Source organism: Polistes fuscatus, unplaced genomic scaffold (genome assembly GCF_010416935.1).
Source record: "Polistes fuscatus isolate 324 unplaced genomic scaffold, CU_Pfus_HIC Scaffold14, whole genome shotgun sequence".
Taxonomy (NCBI): Eukaryota; Metazoa; Arthropoda; class Insecta; order Hymenoptera; family Vespidae; genus Polistes; species Polistes fuscatus.
Window position 1 is genome coordinate 3,958,907 of NW_025113042.1, and position 18,122 is coordinate 3,977,028.

The window sequence follows — 18,122 nt, forward strand, 5'->3', positions numbered from 1 at the left end:
GATAATTAATAGGGTGTTAACGGGTTCGCGTTGTACGACGATATGACGCCCTTAGAGAGAACGAGACTCGCCCCATGTGACGCGGTAGTAGCGGTTGGTTATCGGGGGTATCCGCATAGCACGAGTCGTCAACGTTGCTCGTGTGCAGATGAAAAAGAAAGAGAGAGAGAGGGGAGAGAAAGGACAGGATGTCTAGAGAGAGAGAGAGAGAAAGAGAGAGACGAAGGTAGAAAAATAGATGATAGCAGGAGATAAAGATAAAAAGAAGAGCAAACGAGTGGGTGGATGAGTGAGCGAGCGAGCGAATATGTGTGTGTGTTAGTGTGAAAAATAGAACGAAGAAATTATTATATGCATTTATAAACGTACACACTACGTGTATATATATAATGGTATATATATATATATATTTTGTGTATAATACGTTTTGATATTCTTCCTCCTTCTTCAAACGTCGTCGATGATTATATTATGTATACAAATTACTTTGGATAAACTTCTAATGAAACTATTTAAATTAGATTTATCACCACCGTTTTATAACTTCAAATATATATTTGACGTATTATTACGCGATGGTACGCGGATCATGGAGAGAAAGATAGATATTTTAACTAAGACACCCGATCAATCGACCGGTGTATGGCGCGGCGTGACACGGTCTGAGTCATTCCTTCATTGCGCCGGCATCCTCTTCGGTGGCGCTAGTGTGCGGAAATGGTTTTTAACTTGCTACGTTTGGTCGATAAATTTTAAACGTTAGATGGCGATAGGATTAACGCGTTATGCGCCGACGTGTACTCGACGAAGCTTCACGAACGAATGAATCGATTGATAATATTGTTTAGCGATATATCGAAACTCCCTGACATCTAACGAATCGTTTTAATGTTAAGGTTCTTATCATCTTTCTAAGATTTCTACTGTTACTGATTGTAAATAAAAAAAAAAAGAAATCTATTTTTACCGTATTATCGACGTTTTAATTTTAGGGTGCAGCAGCACATCTTCTTCAGAAGAATTATGCAACTGTCGCTATATAATAATAATAATAAAATATAATAGAGTTAATGCGAAGTCTGTTAATAAACAGTTACCGTATATAAAACCAGTACTTTACTATCTAAATGTTTTAACATTATCAGCCGTACATAAAAAAAGTTCGTTTGTTTTACCAAAAACTTTCTATTTCTTCTCGTTTGCTAATCTTTCTATATTTTTCTCTCTTAGGTAAAAAGCTAATAAAACTGACAAAGATTATTCCTGGCATAAGAAGAAGAAGAAAATTGAGAATAAGAAGATAAGGAAACACAGAGAAATTTAGTTTCGTAATATGGGACCCATTTCTATCTTCTTTCTAAGGTTTTCCGATACTAGGAGGATAATTATAAGACATTCAATGGATCAACACGCACAATGGATCAACCACATCAGTTTAAGAACAACGTACAACGTTTTTTTAATTAATTATTATAAATTATATCTTATTTGTTAAAAATTAGATCTACATTAAAGAAATGTAAAAGAAACTTCTGTACAAGATTCAAATTTATAAAATACTTAAATTAAATCAAATAATTTGTTGAATTATTTATATTACCAAAAAACCATTCCTAATTCCCTTTTTCTAAGAAATGAAGATATTTAAAGAACAGAAAAGTATAATTTAAAACACATAACGAAAGGATGGCGCGTGCCACTTCCTCGCACATCATGTGATCCTGTTACAAAATTAAATTTTCGACAAAATTTCAAAATTTTCTCGAAAATTGAGATTGTTAACAGGATCACATGATGTGCGAGGAGGTATCTCGATTTTGGATTTTTCCAAGAAATGACGTCATCAGAAATTCCAAGAAATGACGTCATTTCCAAGAATCCCAGATTTTTCCAAGAAATGACGTCATTTCCTAGAATTTCTAATTTTTCCAAGAAATGACGTCATTTCCAAGAATTTCTAATGACGTCATTTCTCGGAAAAGTCCGAAATCGAGATACCTCCTCGCACATCATGTTATCCTGTTAACAATCTCAATTATCGAGAAAATTTTGGAATTTTGTCGAAAACTTTTAAATTTTTTCGAAAATTTAATTTTGTAACAGGATCACATGATGTGCTAGGAGGTATCTCGATTTCGGACTTTTCCGAGAAATGACGTCATTTCCAAGAATTTCGGATTTTTCCAAGAAATGACGTCATTTCTAAGAATTTCAGGTTTTTCCAGGAAATGACGTCACTTCCAAGAATTTTAGATTTTTCCAAGAAATGACGTCATTTCCAAGAATTTCTGATGACGTCATTTCTCGGAAAAGTCCGAAATCGAGATACCTCCTCGCACATCATGTGATCCTGTTAACAATCTCAATTTTCGAGAAAACTTTGAAATTTTGTTAGGAAAACTTTGAAATTTGTCGAAAATTTAATTTTGTAACAGGATCACATGATGTGCGAGGAGGTATCTCAATTCCGGACTTTTCCAAGAAATGACGTCATCTGAAATTCTTGGAAATGACGTCATTTCTTGGAAACATCCAAAATTCTTGGAAATGACGTCATTTCTTGGAAAAATCCGAAATTCTTGGAAATGACGTCATTTCTTGGAATTTCTGATGACGTCATTTCTTGGAAAAATCCGAAATCGAGATACCTCCTCGCACATCATGTTATCCTGTTAACAATCTCAATTATCGAGAAAATTTTGGAATTTTGTCGAAAATTTAATTTTGTAACAGGATCACATGATGTTCGAGGAAGTTGCACGCGCTATCCTTTCGTTATGTTTTTTAAATCATACTTTCCTGTTCTTTAAATATCTTCATTTCTTAGAAAAAAGGAATTAGGAATTGTATTTTGGTAATATAAATAATTCAACAAATTATTTGATTTAATTCAAGTATATTTTATAAATTTCAATCTTGTACAGAAAGTTTCTTTTACATTTCTTTAATGTAGATCCGATTTTTAACATAAATAAGATATAATTTATAATAATTCATTAAAAAAACGTTGTACGTTGTTCTTAAACTGATGTGGTTGATCCATTGTGCGTGTTGATCCATTGAATGTCTTATGATTATCCTTCTAGTATCAGGAAACTTTAGAAAGAAGATATAAATGGGTCCCATATTACGAAACTAAATTTCTCTGTGTTTCCTTATCTTCTTATTCTCAGTTTTCTTCTTCTTCTTCTTATGCCAGGAATAATCTTTGTCAGTTTTATTAGCTTTCTACCTAAGAGAGAAAAATATAGAAAGATTAGCAAACGAGAAGAAATAGAAAGAAACTTTTTTTCGATTACATGCCTAGATTCTAAGATAAGGCCATTTTTTACCCTTTTTTACCCTTTTTCTCAAAAACGAAGGATCCTATTGCAAAAATATTAGCACCATTCGATTCAGCGTCGTCGACTTACCCTTAGATCAATTTCCCCCTCCTTACCCCCAATTTATGGTGTCTGGTCCTACTTCAGTGGACTAATTCCTTAATGATTAGATTATAATTTTTCTTAAAAATATATTGTACATTCTTAAACTTTAACATTTCACTTAAATATGAATGATTATGAAGACGATTATTTAATTTAAAAGGTGAGCAAGTAAGATATTCGAGTGAGCCACTATAGTGGCGCATCGACCTGAAAAAAATAATCGAAAAAGCCACTTTAGTGGCAGGCCCGCTAAGGGCGATATCGGTAATTGCAGTGCTCTACCCTTACCCATCGACCGTCGGTAACTTCCATCGTCGGTAACTTCCACCGTCGGTAACTGCCACTGTCGGTAATTGCCACCGTCGGTAATAGTAAATTAGAATTTTTTTTTACTCTACATCGGTAATATTTTATATTTAGGTTCTTGAGGGTCAATAGTATTATAGTACAAGCTTTCATTAACAACGGTTGATGTTTTAAAAAAGGGACCTATTACCGACAGTGGCAGTTACCGACGGTGACAGTTACCGACGGTCGATGGGTAAAGGTAGAGCACTGCAATTACCGATATCGTCCTTAGAGGGCCTGCCACTAAAGTGGCTTTTGCAATTATTTTTTCCAGGTCGATGCGCCGCTATAGTGGCTTATAAATATTTATATATATATTTCATATCTGATACTCGGACTCTCATAGTTATTCTATATTAATATCTTTTCCAACTTTTATTCCTTATACGCGCAAGCGCATTAATATTTATTATAAATATAATTTATTATCTTTTCCGGAAAAAGTAACAAACAGTACGATGTGTCCGTACGATTTATTAAAAAATGAAAATTTTTTCTTTAACGTCTGTGCAGTCTCGTTTTTTTGTTGTTGTTGTTTTTATGTTTCACCTAAGAGACACGAAAGAAAATTACGTAATTCCGAAGCTCTTGTAGTTTCCTCGTCGTTCATTATACACATATACACGTGAACATGTAAATACGATGTATGCACAACTTTCTATTTCTAAAACATTATTATTATTATTATTATTATTATTATTATTATTATGATCATCATCATCATCGGAACGATTACGAGTTCGCGGATCACAATGATGCAAGTAATTTGTACGAAGTAAGAAGACGTGTAAAAATTCTTCCATTCTGTGATCCTCTAGCACAGGCGAAAATCATTATTTATTAATTCAAGGCAGTCTTCTTTTAGAGTTTTTGCTCAGCACGCTAGACTCCTATTAGTGTGTTCGTCGCTACGTTGGTTGGTACCTGCAATACAGCTTATTAGTTGAATATGTGCTAAGTCAGCTAAGTCAGCTAAGTCAGCTATGCGTTTTCGAATTCACAAGGTTAGTTTGCATTAGCTAACTACGATTGACACGGACTTTTATTTTGATAGTGACTTTTTTAAGAATACTTTAAACCAAGAATTATTATTATTATTACGACATTCTTGTTCGCTGTATAAAGAAAAAAAAACATAAGAAAAAAAAAAAAGAATTATGACGATATTACAAGCGATGATTATTTTTTTTTTCTTTTTTATATTTCTATGAATGCTATTTATATTGAATAAGTAAGCGACATTTAATCATTTTTATAAGTGTTGACCCTTGTATTAATTTATAATCCTCTGGACAAGGATAATTATTAATAAACAAAATTAATAAATATTACTTCAGTATTATTTTACGCTATATATTATTTTACGGAATAAACAACAGATTTGTTTCTTTTTTTTTTTCTTTTTATCCATCATTGTCTTGTAAAATTCGACAAAAACAAATCCTGCAATTTTAATCGACGATCGTAATTGGCACTTTATTTAAAGTACACGATAATAATCTTTTGTTTTTCTCTTGCATTCAGAAAAACAAATTCTTTACGTCTTATCTTTTCTTTTTTTTTTTACAATATATGACGAGTATTCCGAGTAAAATTCTCCGTTTAAAAAGTATTAACTCTGCTCGTTAGTTTTCCAAATGAAAAATATGAATTTAACAGGTAACGTTAATTACAAATGCAACGGGAATCGAGTTTTGCGTAAAATCAGGGATATGCGGGTATTAAAATCATCGTTGTTCGCACGTCTGAGTTTACGTTATAAAAAATATGCAATTGTGAATGTGCTCGTATAAATTATTCTCGTAGGAACCAAACAATCTCATTGATACATCGTCGTGTTGCATTTTAATGACAAATAATTATACTACCATGCAATCTGCATTCTCGTTATATAGACCATGTTATATATATTCCATCATCTTTGATCGTTAATATAGAATGCAATTCACATTTACTATTTAGAAGGTTAACGTGTATTTCTTTTCTTTCCTATGATTTCTTTCTTTTTTTTTTTTATTTTCTTTTTTTTCTTTCCTATGCATTCTTTAGATCAACCCCCTTCGAGTGTGTACGACGTAGTTGCGAGATCGTATTATATTAATATTTAATAGGATGTAGAAGGACGCGTAATAGTTTTGGGTTTTTTTTTTTTTCTTTCCTTCTATTATAACATTACAATTATTCGCGCGTGAATTTTTTGTTTATTATTTTTTTCCCTCGTTGCGAAAAATTTATGTTATTCCAATTGAATAATATTAATCGAATAAATATACGTTAAATAAAAAGGTGAGTGAAATGGATGTTGAAGTTTTATAATACATGGGGGAAAAAGAAATTTGTATAGATTCGAGACTATCGATTTTCTAAATATATCGCGTGACATCATCTTAATGTTTACCGAACATTTTAATGTTTACCGAACATCGTCATTCGTCCATCTCATCTTCTTTACTTTATACTGGAATGCACTGTAAGAAAAGTACCGATGCATAAATTATATTCATCGATTACTGTAGTTTAGATAATAAGTATATCTGTATAAATGAAGATAGGAATGAAACGTTTATTTAGATTATGTTGAAAAGAAAAAGAAAGGAAAAAACAACAGCAGAGACAAAGAGACAGATATAGGTACAAAGAATAATCAACTAAAAAAGAAAATAAGAGAGAAATAAAAATAAAATAAACGACGAACAGAAGCTTCGTATACTCGAATCGTGTTCCTCAATTGTCTCCACATCTCGCGTGTCCGATTTTAATCGACGAATGCATTTATCTACTTTTATTAATAATCGTCAATTATGTAGTTTGACATAGTGTGCAAAATGTGATGATCTCTTTCAACCGAAACGTAAAAAAAAAAGAAATTTTTATTTACGAGTAATATTTATCCATAGATTTATTTTCCGTCAAAATTGAAATACAATTCTTCCCCTCTACGCGAATTAATTTTAATATACTTTATATTGTGGATCGAAGTGATTATTAACGATACTTAAACACCGATTGTTACTAAAAAATCGATAAACGGAAAATATTATTCGATGGAATTAACGCGTTCGCTGTTACTGTTATCTTTTTTCTTTAATCTCAATTAAATTCTTCCTTTCTTTCTTTCTTTCTTTCTTTCTTTAACCAACGTTGAAGACATTTTAACGATGACTAAAAATAAATAAAGAAACAAATCGACAAGCTCTAGTAGATATCAGGACAGTTACATTTTTATTACATTTATTTTACTTTACGTTCTCTCATTAGTTTTATACTATTTTCTCCTACTTGTTTCTTACGTAATCCTAAGATATATACTTTTCTGAGTCTACTAAGTATCTACCTAGATGATTATTATCTTTCTATCTTTCTATCGCTTTCTGGACAAACTTTCTCCAGTTATGTCAAAGGCACAGTAATGTTTCCTATTTAAGGTCTTTTGAAAATGATGATTAATACACTGGAAACGTGTCAGTTTACTATTTATATACACGAGTATATAACGATGATTCATATTCACACAATTAATTAATAAAAATATGATTACAATGAAATTGAATTTGATTATAATAAACGTTCATTTATTTATGAATAAATGTTTCATTCGTATTATGAATAATTGCTCAATTAATGATAGAAACAATCACGTATTCATATAATGCAAAAAAAAAAGAAAATATTAATCATAAAAAAATGACATCGAGATTGGATTAATAATGTATTGTATATAAATAATGTAATACAATAAAAAAAGAAGATTAGTAATAGAAAGATAACGGGTATAGAAAGAAAAAAAAGAGAAAAAAAAAAAGGAAAACAAAACATAATGTTTAATTAGTGAGTTTATTCGAATGCCATTAGCTTAGGTTAAGCAAGCCTTTATATATAGGAACGAAGAGCACTCACCTCCTACGAACAACGCTATTGGTTGGCACTTGTTTAGAGGTACGGTCGTCGAGTTACACCCACACATAGGCTCCACCGATTCCCGATCGAAGTTGCTCCAATCAGCGGCTTTCGCGAGATCGATTTGCGACTTTCGAATCTCGCGGCTTCTCGATTTGTATGAATGCACGAATGAAAACTAAAGGAAATAGGGAAGGCAAGTTAATATCGGGGGTGTGGATTCATTTAAGTGGGGATGGTTAAACGTGGGAGACACGCAGGGAGGAGAAGGTGGGTGGATAGAATTAATAGGAAAACAAAAGCTTTCATCAAATAGAACTGGGAACCAATAGAAATAACCGTTTGACACCGATGTCATTATTTTGCAATCGTTTTGCAATAGGGGAATTTACTGCTTTTCTTTTCTTTTCTTTTTATTTTATACATAAATGAGGAATACCAAAAATATCAGAGAAAGGGAAAATTATCTTATTGCTAATCGCTTAGAAAATTGTTTTGGCGATTGGGTATCCATCGTTCCGGTTATATGTGCATTTTATATAATTTATCCTATGTGTTTTCAATGTTTGATACGTTGAATACCACCCACACGTTTGAAGAATTATATCACAGACGGAATGAAGAGTAGGTCGATGTTTGAGATGAAAATTTATAGACGAATCGTTTCCAATAGCCAGGAGAAAACGATAATAAGCGAGTAAGAAAAATTTGCTACGAGATATGAGAGTTAAAAAAAAAAAAAAGATAAAATATTTTGTGATAGCTAAATAATCGTGTTTCGTCTAGTTTATTTTCCTTGGTCGGAACGTTTCATTTTCTTTTTCTTTTTAAATAAAAATCAGATGGAAAAAAGTCGATTAGAATTTCAAAACATGTTTGATTTTTATCGAAATCCTTTTCCTTTATCAATATTTTCGAATATGGAAATCTATAAAAGTGATTTTTACAATCTTATCTTTTGCATATAATTATTTGAAAACATTCCAGAATTCCAATTAATGAAATTGCTATATACTAATGCTCTAATCGCAATAATTAAGAATAGAAAGGTTTCATTAAAGCATGAAATTTTATCTCGACATGTTTCTTAAGTAAAATTCTGATAATTCCTTGATAGTAATAAGATGATCTAATTTTTTGTATATTTCTATTTTTTCGTATGAGTAATGGAATCCATGATAAATGAATATTTTTTATCGTGACATTACTAACCACTCTAAAATTAACTGTAAGTAAATCTTAACTCAAAACGGTATTTAATATACCTAATAGAAAAATTCTTAATATTAATAATGTATTATAAATATTTCGCGTGTGCAATGTTAAAAATTAAAAAAATATCCGCGAGCGAAGAGTAGAGTCCTCCAAAAAAAAATAAAAAAAAAAATAAAGAAAATTAGAAAGTAAAAAAGAAAAACATCATCTTCAAATTTCGAGCCCATAATACACATGAGAGATCATCGTGCAAGAGAAAAAAAAATAAAATGTATGGCCTTCCTTTCTCGTATATCTTCTTCTAATCACTTGAAAAAAGCGAATTGACACGACACCAGTTGATAATATGTTCAGAAACGCTTTGACAAAACGATTGTCCACGTTACGATGATGATTTGTAAGCATACTCGTGCAATAATATTTTCAAAGCGGCTACTATTAAAGTGGACAAACGTTGTCGCAATTCATCATAATTATAATATTTTATAGCGGTTTCCCAAGTGTTTCCTAATTCTTAACACTTTCTTCTTACCGAAGATATGAAAACACAGACATTTCTCGTTTCGTCACATGGTATATCTGATGAAAGTGGAAGGAAGACTTGACCTTGGCATGGAGGGCTTTGGAGATTCAGGAACTGATGAACTTCATGGGTGACGACATCGTTGAAATTGACCTTGCTTCCTCTCTTCCTCATTCGATTATAAGTATAATACTTCTCATTACCTATTTTACTTATCTAATATCTTATATATACAATCATAATTAATATATTATTATATTTTTTGATATATCCAAACGATATAATAATGATGATTATTATTACTAGAATAAAGAATATGATAAAAATATGAATTTAAAAGGTAAAGTATTGTAAGATAGTGTAAAAGGGAGATTGTAAGGGAAGCCCTCCAAACCCGAAAGGGGCGGAGTAAAGAATAAATAAATAAATAATAAATATTAATTTAAAAAAGAAAAGGAAAAAATCCAAATACATATGTATTATCAATTAAATGAAAAAAAAAATAACAAAATCTCTCTGCACGCACATAATTATTTGGGCAACGACAACGATTAATTGAAAAAAACTCTTTGAAAATATTATTATTACAATTAATAAAATTCCATCTAGAGAGAATATCGAGAGAGAAAATGTTCAAACTGGAGCATTAACTATTCCTTCCTATCTTCCGCGAGATTTCTGGTGTTGTTTTGCGATTATTACACAACGCGAATATCTCGGACATGCGCGTTTCCTCGTCCTACCAATTCGTAAAAATTCGCACATAACGAAGTGGAGTTGTTATGATAAGAACACGCCGGACAAAAAGATAACCCTGAGACCTCAGAGCTTTTTCTCTTTCTCCCTCTTACTTTATATTTCACATTTTGCATGGCACGTTTTATGCGAGTGTATATAAGTAGCAATCATCAAAATGGAAGAAGAAGAAGAAGAAGAAGAAACTGTGTGTGATTTTATTATAATATTGAAATAATAATAATAATAATAATAAATAGAATAAAAATAGATCGGTTATATGTATGCACACACGCAACGCATTACACGCGCCCACGCAACGCACACACGCGCCCACGCAACGCATAGATATTTTTTTTCCTTTTCTTTTTTTCTTCTAGTTTTGTTTGGTCAATCTACATTTGGATTAAAATTGATGTGACGATAGATAGACAGCAAAAGAAAAAATTGATATAAGTCAACCTTTAAAAGATAAGATAGCGTTTCGACGCGAAGAAGAAGTTACATCTTAATCTGTGTTAGCGTTTTTAAATTCGAAAAATATTTGAGAAGGTAACGTAACATGCACAGTAATATTTATTTTGTTTCGTATCAAAGATTTCATATATATGTATATATATGTGTATATGTATGTATGATTTTATATATATATATATATATATATATATGTATTTATTTTTAGAGGAGTTTTTATAGTTTACTTTCACATTACTCTTTTGATATTTTAATTTTAATTTTACTTTAAGTATTTTATCTTAATGATAGTTTTATATTGAAAGATTACTTTTTCATTTTTTTTGTTGTTCTTTTTTTTAAGGAAACATTGAATACGTTTTGAGAACAAATAAATAAATAAATATAAATTAATAAATGTTCGATATAATAAAATTGGATAATATTGAAAGTGATTCAACGTCCGATACGACTGATCTAATTCATCGAATGTTTCATGCCTTATTCTTAAATATTTTTCAAGGCGAAAAAAGGAAAGGAATATTTTGAAGATAAATGTGAATCGATTTGTCTCGTTTTTGACGCGAAAATATGACATTTAAGGGAACAAAATATTACACGTCTCGCATATTATAATCGATCTTAATTAACGACCATTACGTGTCTCGTTTCAATCTATTTTTTAAAATTTACACACGATAAAAGAACATTTTCGAGATAAATAATTTATTGTTTCTCCTTCTTTTAAAAAGATAAAAATGGACATTTCGTAAAAAATATGTTATAAAATTTAAATAATTTTAAAATGAGGAATAAATTATTTGACAATTTTTCTTATTCGATGACGATGTTGGACACTTTTTTCAAAATATATTTATTAAATAATATATGTTCTTGAAATATTTCGTTTTTGTGTAATTTTACAAATTGATAAAGACAAAGTAATTTGTTAATATAAACGATCGTCGTTTCACGGAAAATAACTTTTATTGTTTTTTTTTCAAAATTTGCTACTTATCTGTATTTTTAAACATTTGTTATCGCTATTTTGAAACAAACAAGAGTGTCGAACATTTTTAACATATCAATGTTTAACATAAGTGATCTACGTTAAACTGACATTTAATTATTTCTATTAAACGATATAATCCTATAAAAAAGATCATCGTTAATTAATAAATAAAGTATTAAACAAATAAATATAAGGTTTATCGATTAATTCGAATAATCTAACTCAATAAAATTGACGTGTCTCGTCTGTATTTATTTCCCCAAGGTTAATGAAAGCAAATAAACTTTTTGACGATAAACGTTTTCCTTGTTTTTTGACGGGAGAAGTTAGTTTTTTTCTGATAGAAGATTATTTTTAAATATAATCATTCTCATTTCATATTACCGATCTGACTCAACAAACTTTGCATGTCTCGTCTCTGTGTATTTTGAAAAGTTTTCGACAGAGCAAATGAACTTTTTACACAGATTAAAGATTCAATGGTTCTTATTTTTTTGTTCCTGGTAGAATCCTGTTTTATTTTTTTCTTTTTATTTTGGCGGGAGCTATTTTTCGCGTGTGTTTCTCACTAAAACTCGTCTCGTCTCGAATTTTCGTTTTTTTCAAGGTTAGAAAAAGCTAATGAACTTTTTAAGGATAAACCAAACCCAATCTGATGATTGAAAATATCCGATCTTTAAATAAATTTGTTATGTTAGCTATTTAATAACATTTAATATTACACGAATTGTAATAAAGATATCAAAAAGTATTATGTATAATTAATTAAATATTTTTTTTCCCTTCTTTCTTCTTCCAATGTTAATGTATACGTATGTGTGTGTGTGTTTCTGTCTTTTTTGTTATTTTGACGTTTCGAAAATAAATCTTTTAAGCGTTTAAACGAGTTCTTGGTAAAAGTTTGGTGGTTTCTTGGTAAAAAAAACGGTGTTATTATAAATATAGCATTTAATATTTTATATTCTTTGTGTGTGTGTGTGTGCGTTGATTATTTTTGTACTGGATATTTCGACATTTCGAAAAGCAATCATTCATGTTAAACGATCAATCTTAACGCAACGCGTGACACCGTGAGCATTTACGTTCACCGTATGTCTATGCATTTAAAAAAAAAACTTGTTCCTTACTTGTCGTCAATCGATAGGCAAACATTTACCTTGGAACTGTGAGAGTTTTAAGCCGTTTAGAACTATCATTTTCAGAAAACTGATAATCGACTGAGATGCTGTATCAACTTAAAAGAATCGATAAAATATTCATCTAACGGAAATACATGCAATCGCATACTGTATGCATACTGTATGCATAGATGCATGCATGTACGTATATTTAAATTATCATACTCCAAATTGAATAAATAATAAGTAGATTATTTTAATATTTTATTTTACGTCATTGCTGCCGTGTCTATAAATACCACTTGAATATATTATTTATTAAAAACCATATGATACTTCTAATAATATATTATATATTAACCATATGTTTATTGCTTTGAACCAATATTACTATACTACTATTATAGAACTATTATACTTTTATTTATTATTTACTATTTTCTTTTTACATTTATCTACTTACTGTGCGTTACTACTAATATAATGATAAGTTTAATAATAATTACATAATTTTAATTTTCGTTTTGTTTTATCTATACATTACATTGTACTATACTGTAATTAATGGCCTTTAGGGAGCCTAGGCTCTAGGGTCAATAAAATATTATTAAATAAAAAAAAAAAATATTAATAGTATAATAATATACTATTAAAATAATAATTATAATTAAAATAAATAATAAAAATAAATAATAATTATATATTAATAATAATTTTTCTTTTTTTCTTTTGTACGCATTTCACATTAATCTTGAAATGATAAAAGTATGTTAAATAAATTTCCAAATATGTTAATGATGTTAATGATTCATAGTTATTCGGAATAATAAAAATAAATCAATTCTCTCAATAGAAATATATATATATATATAACATTTTTCTTGTTTATATATTTTATCATATTAAAAATAATATAAAAAAAAAAACGTAATACGTGAGAAAATATTATATCAGTTTGAACGATCACCAAACAACGGATATTTCTACAAGATTTTTTCTTCTTCGAATGGAAGATCGGACATCCGTGGACCACGAAGTAGTCACGTGTATTTACGTGAGATAAGATATTAAATAACGAAAAATTCCTCCCTTCCGAAAAAAAAAAGGAAAAAAGAAAGAAGAAAATTCAGAGCCGGAAGGAGAGGAAAATGGTGTAACGGGTAGGGGGAGGAACAAAATAGAAATAGATAGAAAAATAGAAATCGAACGAAAATGTAGACTTGGATTATTTATTTCTGAAAAAAAAAAAAAAAAAAAAAAGCAAATAAAATAAAAGAACAAATTACTTGACAAATCGAATCACGAGAAAGATTGTAAAATCGTCTCCGAAGAGTCTGTCCGTTGTTTGAGAGATTTAAAATCAAGAAAAGGTATTTATAAGTAAACACGACGGAATAAATTACTTTCTGAAAAGAAAAAAGAAAAAGAAAGAAAAAGAAATAACTCGAAAAAACGTTTCGAACGAGCTAATAATGACGACAGATAGTTTCAAAATTGATCTACCCATTCGAAAAACGATTAAAAACTTTTTCATTGGTATTGGTATAGGATTATTCATCTTTACAAAAATCACACGAATAAATATATCAATCATTATCGTTTCATCATCATCATCATCGAGTTAGTTACCGTAAAACGTTGTCGATATCTTGGAGAAAAGAAAAGAGAGAGAGAGAGGCTGGGGAAGGGGAGAGAGAGAGAGAAAAAAAAATTAACAGACAAACCCGAAAATTAATTTCCAATAAATAAGATAGACTACAGTCGCGTCCTTGAAAAGAGAGATTTTTTTGTTGTTTCTGTTTTGTTTCAATAAATCGAATACACGTTTCTGCTGCATGACAAATCGAAGGTTGCATCCTGTATGAGATGTACGATAAGCTATAATGAACTCATAAAAATAATCCCAACGGAGGTCAATTGATAACCCTTGTAAGAAGAAACACTCGGACATGTTGGATACGCGGACGTTCACCACCATTGCTTCTTTAATGCATCGGACAAACTGTGACTACGGATTACACCTTTTCGCAAATATTTTCCAAAACTTATTGCGATTATCTCGTTGCCAGAAATAGAGAGAAAAAAGAAACAAAAAAATAAAAGAAGAAGAAGAAGAAAATTCATTACGAAGAACAATAACGATTTCTGATGGTTTTGAAAAATGTTACGATCAGTGGTACGAATAATTGCAATACACCGGATACGAAAAGAAAAAAAAGGGACGCAACGGTCTCCTTATCTTTTGATATATTTATTATTAATGATACTTTATTATTTTATTTTTCCGTTCTAACTTTAGACCGAAAATAAAAAAAAAACGATTTCTATCGTATTCTAATTGATTCGATTTGATTTGATTAGAATTTCTTTTTCGTTTATATGATATAATAGGAGAGTGTGCATATAATTTTTGGATAGTTCGTATGCACCAAGAATTATATATTATATCCCTAAGAACGTTATCTATATTATTTAAAAACGATAAATCTATATAACAACCTTGCTTACCGATATCTCGTCTTAATAAAAAAGATAAGGAACATTTTTCCGATAAGAAGATACCAGCATCGATATTTCTGAACGAAGAATATAATTAAGTATAGTAAGTTAGATCTTGCTTTTAAATAAAAAATGCGTACGAGTTACGAGTTACGAGTTACGATTACGGTTAAGTATATTTTTTCTTTTCTTTTTTTTCGGTTTGTCCAAACTAATAGATAAGGAGAAGGGTAAGAAGGTAAGAAGAAGACCGAATAAAAAAATAAAAAAAGAGAGAGAGAGAGAGGGAGAGAAAAATTTGATAAGAGATTATTATCGACTATTAGTCGATACATTTTATCTCCGATTAGAAATGTGTTTCCTTCTGGTTTAACAAAGTGTGCAACAAGAAATGAGAAGCATTCTTATCGTTGCGACTAACTTCGATTGCATTTTCAATGTAAACCATTTTAAAACGAGAAACAAACACAATATTTTCAATTACTGCGATCGTTATCTCTTTTCCTCTCTCTCTCTCTTTTTCTATCTTTTTTTTTTTATTATTTCGGTACATTAATATGCTTATTTAGTTTTTATCAATTGGCAATTAGTCTCGGAGGAAGAGCAGGAGGAGGAGGAGGAGAAGAAAAATAAATACGATACGAGAAATCGTTTTTAAAAATACATTTTTGTAATATCGGGTCTATTTTAAAATCGGCCGAAATGCAATTCTGTAAATAGCAATCTATTTGCAAGAAATTAACAAATGCGTATACAAGAGAGAGAGAGAGAGAGAAGGACTGAGTAATAAGCAAAGCAAAAGGAAAAATAAAAAAGAAATTAAACAACGGAGGGGGAGATTATAAAAAAAAAAAAGGAAAATAATGAGAGAGAAGAAAAAAAAGAAATTGTCATAACGATACTAAACGTTAACATTGTTTACGAAACACAATATGTATGTCGAATAAAACGAATAAAAATGCAGAGAAGGAAAAGTACGGACTACTCGGGTGGAAAAAAAAAAAGAAAAAACGAATGGGGAACTTCTCTTTTCTACAAATCATATTTTTTCTTCTTTCTTTTTCTTATTCTTTTTATATATATACAGTTGTCCTCGTTTTCTGAGTCGTTTGTTCATCAACTTTATCGCTCGTTGTTAATTGCTTATTAATCGTTCTGCAAATTCGTATTTGCGAATGCGTAATAATACACTCTCGTCACGCATGTGCTGGTGTTCTTTGTTTTATTTATTGTTTTTGTAATAATAAATAGTTGAACAATGTAACGATAAAATGTAAAAATGTTTGTAGCATTGTATATGAGAAAAAGAATTATAGAAAAATTGTTTAATTCAAATATCTGACAATAAATTAATTCCTACGAACTTTCTTTGGTACATTTATACGAATAAATACTGCGATTTAATGGGAAACGTCAATCAAAGTTTATACAAGGTGGCATGGATGATGTTTCTTAGGAATCATACGAATGACAAAAAAATATGACACGTTATAGAAAGAAATTGGATAAGATTTTCAATGAAACGTGAGAAATCGCGTTTAATTAAACGATTATGTTTCCTTCTGCTAATTCGTTTGTGCTTATGCTTAAGTAACGCACGATCGTTGCATATATATGTTAACTTCGTTGTAAAAAAAAAAAAAAAAATAAAGTATAATAAAATTCATCGAATTGATTGATTCTTTGCTTTTTTCTTTTCTTTTCTTTCCTTTCCTTACTTTTTCTTTTCCTTTTATTATTAAGCAGATAAAACAACAAAAAAACAAAGGTATTTGAATAGAGAACGGTTTACGAGCACGCGCGTTACCGCAAGACACGTTTTTTGCATTAAATAATAATAGTATTTAAAGATAGGTAAAATAAAAAATATAATAAAAAGGAAAACTAGACGACTCTTCGCATGAACGTATCGTTCAATAAAATATAGTCGACGTCTTCCACTAACTTCGATTGGTCGTTCGAAGAGGTCACGATGTCGTTACGATGCAACTTGATTATCGCACGTGTTCGCATATATTTTCTTTTTTTTTCTTTCACACGAATATCATGCATTTCTATCTCATTTTTATCATTCGCGCAACCTTGCTCTGTAAATAATTGCATTTGGATACACCATCCCCTTTATTTTATTTTTTTTTGTTTTTAAGGTTTTTCGAAAAGAATTTTCCTTTGTTTTACCATCGTTCACTTTAATTGGGCGACTATGGTGTGCATCTTCAAAAGTTTTATCAGTTCCAAATAATTTATGCGTAAACACGTCTACCACGTCAATTATCTCAAGCTTGTTTAAACACCTGTCTCCCTACGGGAATCCGTTTCAAAAATTCCTATATGACTCATGCTCAACCGAACGCATCGATCTGTTCCTAAGACTGTTATATTTTAAATACGCATTGTAATGGTAAAATGAATTTGAAGTTTTGAGAAAAAGATGTTATTTATTTTCATAAATTATTCGATTGCTTTGGATCATATTTCCTACTCCCTGAGGGGTGGTGGGTGGTGGGTGGTTTTACTTTTTATATTTTTACTCGAATACTTTTCGATTTCCTTCCTTGCAAGTATAATATATTGTATTATAAGATAATCACGATACGATTTAGCCTTGATACGATTAAGGAGAATTCTTTTACCGGGCCACCATAAAGACTATGATGATTAATACTTCGTAAATGGTACTAAGTCACGCGCGTGGAACAATTTTAATGAGAAAATCAAGTCTTTTCGATTAACGTCAACGTTATTTTCTTTTTTTTGTTTTTATCTTCTATGACAATTATAAGAAATACTTCATTAAGTTTATTAACAAAAATTATTAATCTTCCCTCGAGAAGAATATTATCTATTAGATTATTCTGTTATATAAAATTTCGATCTAAAATAAATATAATTTA

At 30.0% G+C, this 18,122-nt stretch overlaps 2 long non-coding RNA genes across 2 annotated transcripts; one reads left to right on the top strand and one right to left on the bottom strand.

Moving 5' to 3' along the window:
* The first annotated feature begins 907 nt into the window (after positions 1-907).
* Positions 908-1,281, top strand: LOC122514121. The gene is made up of 2 exons (XR_006302946.1): positions 908-1,160; positions 1,231-1,281. It is a non-coding gene; the product is annotated as an uncharacterized LOC122514121 (long non-coding RNA).
* Positions 1,282-6,129: 4,848 nt separating this feature from the next.
* Positions 6,130-7,972, bottom strand: LOC122514122. The gene is made up of 2 exons (XR_006302947.1): positions 7,674-7,972; positions 6,130-6,244 (listed from the first exon to the last, which is right to left on the bottom strand). It is a non-coding gene; the product is annotated as an uncharacterized LOC122514122 (long non-coding RNA).
* Positions 7,973-18,122: the final 10,150 nt, after the last annotated feature.